The following is a 5,000-nucleotide window of genomic DNA, read 5'->3' as shown; positions in this document are numbered from 1 at the left end:
ATGGTTAGAACTAGGGCGGTATCTGATCGCCTTCGAACCTCTAACTTTCGTTCTTGATTAATGAAAACATACTTGGCAAATGCTTTCGCTTCTGTTCGTCTTGCGACGATCCAAGAATTTCACCTCTAACGTCGCAATACGAATGCCCCCGCCTGTCCCTATTAATCATTACCTCGGGTTCCGAAAACCAACAAAATAGAACCGAGGTCCTATTCCATTATTCCATGCACACAGTATTCAGGCGGGCTTGCCTGCTTTAAGCACTCTAATTTGTTCAAAGTAAACGTGCCGGCCCACCGAGACACTCAATAAAGAGCACCCTGGTAGGATTTCAACGGGGTCCGCCTCGGGACGCACGAGCACGCACGGGGCGGTCGCACGCCTTCGGCTCGCCCCACCGGCAGGACGTCCCACGATACATGCCAGTTAAACACCGACGGGCGGTGAACCAACAGCGTGGGACACAAATCCAACTACGAGCTTTTTAACCGCAACAACTTTAATATACGCTATTGGAGCTGGAATTACCGCGGCTGCTGGCACCAGACTTGCCCTCCAATAGATACTCGTTAAAGGATTTAAAGTGTACTCATTCCGATTACGGGGCCTCGGATGAGTCCCGTATCGTTATTTTTCGTCACTACCTCCCCGTGCCGGGAGTGGGTAATTTGCGCGCCTGCTGCCTTCCTTGGATGTGGTAGCCGTTTCTCAGGCTCCCTCTCCGGAATCGAACCCTGATTCCCCGTTACCCGTTACAACCATGGTAGGCGCAGAACCTACCATCGACAGTTGATAAGGCAGACATTTGAAAGATGCGTCGCCGGTACGAGGACCGTGCGATCAGCCCAAAGTTATTCAGAGTCACCAAGGCAAACGGACCGGACGAGCCGACCGATTGGTTTTGATCTAATAAAAGCGTCCCTTCCATCTCTGGTCGGGACTCTGTTTGCATGTATTAGCTCTAGAATTACCACAGTTATCCAAGTAACGTGGGTACGATCTAAGGAACCATAACTGATTTAATGAGCCATTCGCGGTTTCACCTTAATGCGGCTTGTACTGAGACATGCATGGCTTAATCTTTGAGACAAGCATATGACTACTGGCAGGATCAACCAGGGAGCTGCGTCAACTAGAGCTGAGCAGCCGGCCGCCCGGGAGTGTGTCCCGGGGGCCCGCGCGAACACGCAAGCGTCCGCTCAATCATTCTGCAAACAGGAGGAGGCTGAGCTCCCCTGCACAATACACCTCGAAACCCTCTCAGGTCCCGGCGGCGCGCAGCGCCGTCCCAAGTACTTGGTCGGGTTCGAGAGAGGCGCAATCGCCCGGAGTTAGGCGAGTAGACGCTTTCGGTGCGACCACCCGTGCTCCCAACTGAGCTTGCCGCTGCCGACAGAGGCCCGGGAGCGTGCTGTCGTGGCATTGCCGGCGGGAGACAACACGCGCCACCTACGGTGACCGGCAGCTCCAACGCCAGCGCCACAGAAGGACAAAAGCCCCACTTGGGTGCCGAAGCGAACTCTCCCAGCACAGCGCACGCGCCAACACATCCGCACAGCTGCGATACAAACCACCAGCGAGAACCGCTGGGGCGACCGAGCAGCAGACGGCGTCGCGGCGCCGAGCGCCGGGCGGCGGCGCATCCTCAACGCACACAGTCCTCAATCGGACCAGCACACTGAAGATGTCCACCGCGCTTCGCACCGGGCCCGCGAGGACCTACTTTGGCCGCACGGCGCCGCGCGCAGGGTGCGCCGGCGCGCAGCTGCGACGCCTGCCGCGTCCGTCGGCCGGCGCGCCTGCCACTGGCCGCCCCCACCAGCCGGCTGTAGCGCGTGCGCCCACGCACCGCGCGGCCAGCACGCCGGGAGGCGCCCCCTCACCGGCCGGGGACGGTCCCACCCAGCCACCGCCGCGTATCGCTTCACACCCAGATGCCGTTCAGTTTCGTCGGCATGGTGGGTATCGCTGGAACAACCGGTTAGTACCTCAACCTATCGTCGCCATCACCGATTCACCCCTAGCGAGAACAACCGCACCACAACAGGTTACCATTTGTTCATTTGCGTAACTTCACCAGAAAACGCAGGCGTCCATCGCCATTTGCAACTTCCACGATTATTGCATGCCTGTGTCAGGTGTCACGCCACACTACGTCTGCCCACATACACGCAACAAAATGTGCACGCCTAGACAATACGTGGAAGGTGGCCCCCGTACGTATGCGATGTCCATTGCTCGAACGACTGTCAACCGGCCTCTGTAGCATGTCGCAGATATGGAACGCGGTGCACCATGCCATCACGGTGTGTGAGGAGAGACGACTAGGTCCGAATACATCAACAGACAGCTCATGCTGATCGCCATCCACGGCGTCCGTTCCTCCCACACGTCTCTATGGCGTACCACACTGCAATCCAGCTCTCATAGGGAGACGACACGTAGCTGCGTGCACAATATTTGCACTGTATGGTCCGCCGTTTTTGGGCGCAGTCGTTGTACGGTCACACATGTGCCACGATGTATCATTCAGTACATAAGGACGAATGTGCAGTACAGATTGTGGTTTACGCGTACGACATTAGCGGACAGTTGACACAGGCCGCACCACAACGTAGCCTGAGTACGTCGCATGCGGAGGGCATTGAACATGCAAAGTTCTCACCAACCAGCTTGCGAAGGCAGGGGGCAAGGTGGGGACGTGGGGAGGGGCGGCATGTACGTCCTGCTGCCATCCACATTACAGTGTACAGCAGGAGCATGTGGAAAGTGAGCAAGACTTGCAAGGTGTTTAACATGAAGCGATACACAGGGGAGCGGGGAGTGCGAGTAGCGAACTATATTGCGAGGGTTGCGGGTGGGCAACACTACACTAATTGAACGAGTCGTATAACAATTACAGAGCAGGTTTAGGCGACAACGTGGGTTACGTTAGGCGACAACGTGGGTTACGTTAGGGGACAACGTGGGTTACGTTAGGGCACAACGTGGGTTAGGTTAAGGCACAACGTGGGTTAGGTTAAGGCACAACGTGGGTTAGGTTAAGGCACGACATGGGTTAGGTTAAGGCACGACATGGGTTAGGTTAAGGCACGACATGGGTTAGGTTAAGGCACAACATGGGTTAGGTTAAGGCACAACATGGGTTAGGTTAAGGCACAACATGGGTTAGGTTAAGGCACAACATGGGTTAGGTTAAGGCACAACATGGGTTAGGTTAAGGCACAACATGGGTTAGGTTAAGGCACAACATGGGTTAGGTTAAGGCACAACATGGGTTAGGTTAAGGCACAACATGGGTTAGGTTAAGGCACAACATGGGTTAGGTTAAGGCACAACATGGGTTAGGTTAAGGCACAACATGGGTTAGGTTAAGGCACAACATGGGTTAGGTTAAGGCACAACATGGGTTAGGTTAAGGCACAACATGGGTTAGGTTAAGGCACAACATGGGTTAGGTTAAGGCACAACATGGGTTAGGTTAAGGCACAACATGGGTTAGGTTAAGGCACAACATGGGTTAGGTTAAGGCACAACATGGGTTAGGTTAAGGCACAACATGGGTTAGGTTAAGGCACAACATGGGTTAGGTTAAGGCACAACATAGGTTAGGTTAAGGCACAACATAGGTTAGGTTAAGGCACAACATAGGTTAGGTTAAGGCACAACATAGGTTAGGTTAAGGCACAACATAGGTTAGGTTAAGGCACAACATAGGTTAGGTTAAGGCACAACATAGGTTAGGTTAAGGCACAACATAGGTTAGGTTAAGGCACAACATAGGTTAGGTTAAGGCACAACATAGGTTAGGTTAAGGCACAACATAGGTTAGGTTAAGGCACAACATAGGTTAGGTTAAGGCACAACATAGGTTAGGTTAAGGTACAACATAGGTTAGGTTAAGGTACAACATAGGTTAGGTTAAGGTACAACATAGGTTAGGTTAAGGTACAACATAGGTTAGGTTAAGGTACAACATAGGTTAGGTTAGGTTAGGTTACACGTTGTTGTAAGGAAAGGTGTAGGGGGGGGCGGGGGCGGCAGGTTCGTTGATAGTGATTATAGTAAGTGAATGCTTGTGACATGATCAGATTTGTCACGTCAGGATGCACCTTTGGCTTATTAGAGGCGGCGCTCCAATTCTATGCTTGTGTCAGACCTGTGTCTTTGACTCATGTCATTGTTTGTGCGCTGTGACAGGAGGTACTATTGTGATGTTGGGTGCACCGTTGTATAGGACATGTGTGGGTGTTGGTGCCTGATCTGCGCAATGGTGGATGTCGAAAGGGTGGGATATTGTATTTTCCGCATGGACCTCCTGGTCTGGTTGTGATAGTGTGGATTGTGTAATGTGGCGGAGAGGATGCACTGGATGTTGTTCCATGCTGGTGCTTACATATTGTATGTGCGCCCGTTAGAAGCAGAGAGTGGTGCGTGATCAGAGTGGCTGGCTGACGTGTGGTTCCCATTGTGGGCAGACTCTTTCAGCATGTATACGGACAGTTGTATATATATTCTGTAGTTTGATGGCTCTGCATTGATTACTAATCAGCGCCGTGTGTACGGGTAATCTGGTTCCAGTCCAAAATGTTCCATCTGTGTACATTAGTGACAAAGACTCCCCTCATGCAGTGGGGCTCGGTCTGTTATAACTCTTCCGCGTAATATATTTGCCCCACGTTTTTGCGACTGCGAGTGCGAGTGCAACGCGCATGGGGACCGACATGCTGATGGCTCGGTATCGGACGCCGTACAGTGAGCAACGCGATCGCGTCTCTCGCTCGTAAGTGGTACAGGTCGCGGCTCATGTATAGGGACAGCGGGAATGTCGCATATTGGCAATAACTCTTCATGAAACGCACGTTATAGGGGTGGATTGCACTTTACGAGTGCGGGAAACGTCCGCCGTTCATCCGCTGGAGGTGCGCGTTTGGCGGTTGGGGTGGTGCACGAACGGGTGCGGGTGGAGTCATTGCCGGTCCACGGCTTCGTGCGGCAGA

At 53.2% G+C, this 5,000-nt stretch overlaps 1 non-coding gene across 1 annotated transcript in view; it reads right to left on the bottom strand.

Annotated features, from left to right (window-relative positions):
• The window catches only part of LOC124773555, a 1,909-nt gene extending 787 nt beyond the window's left edge, over window positions 1-1,122 (bottom strand). The window contains exon 1 of the ribosomal RNA XR_007014799.1: window positions 1-1,122. This exon is cut by the window's left edge and continues 787 nt beyond it. This is a non-coding gene — a ribosomal RNA (small subunit ribosomal RNA).
• Between the last annotated feature and the right edge of the window lie 3,878 nt (window positions 1,123-5,000).

The sequence above is a fragment of the Schistocerca piceifrons genome, unplaced genomic scaffold (genome assembly GCF_021461385.2).
Source record: "Schistocerca piceifrons isolate TAMUIC-IGC-003096 unplaced genomic scaffold, iqSchPice1.1 HiC_scaffold_954, whole genome shotgun sequence".
NCBI lineage: Eukaryota > Metazoa > Arthropoda > Insecta > Orthoptera > Acrididae > Schistocerca > Schistocerca piceifrons.
This window is presented reverse-complemented; position numbering and strand designations above follow the sequence as displayed.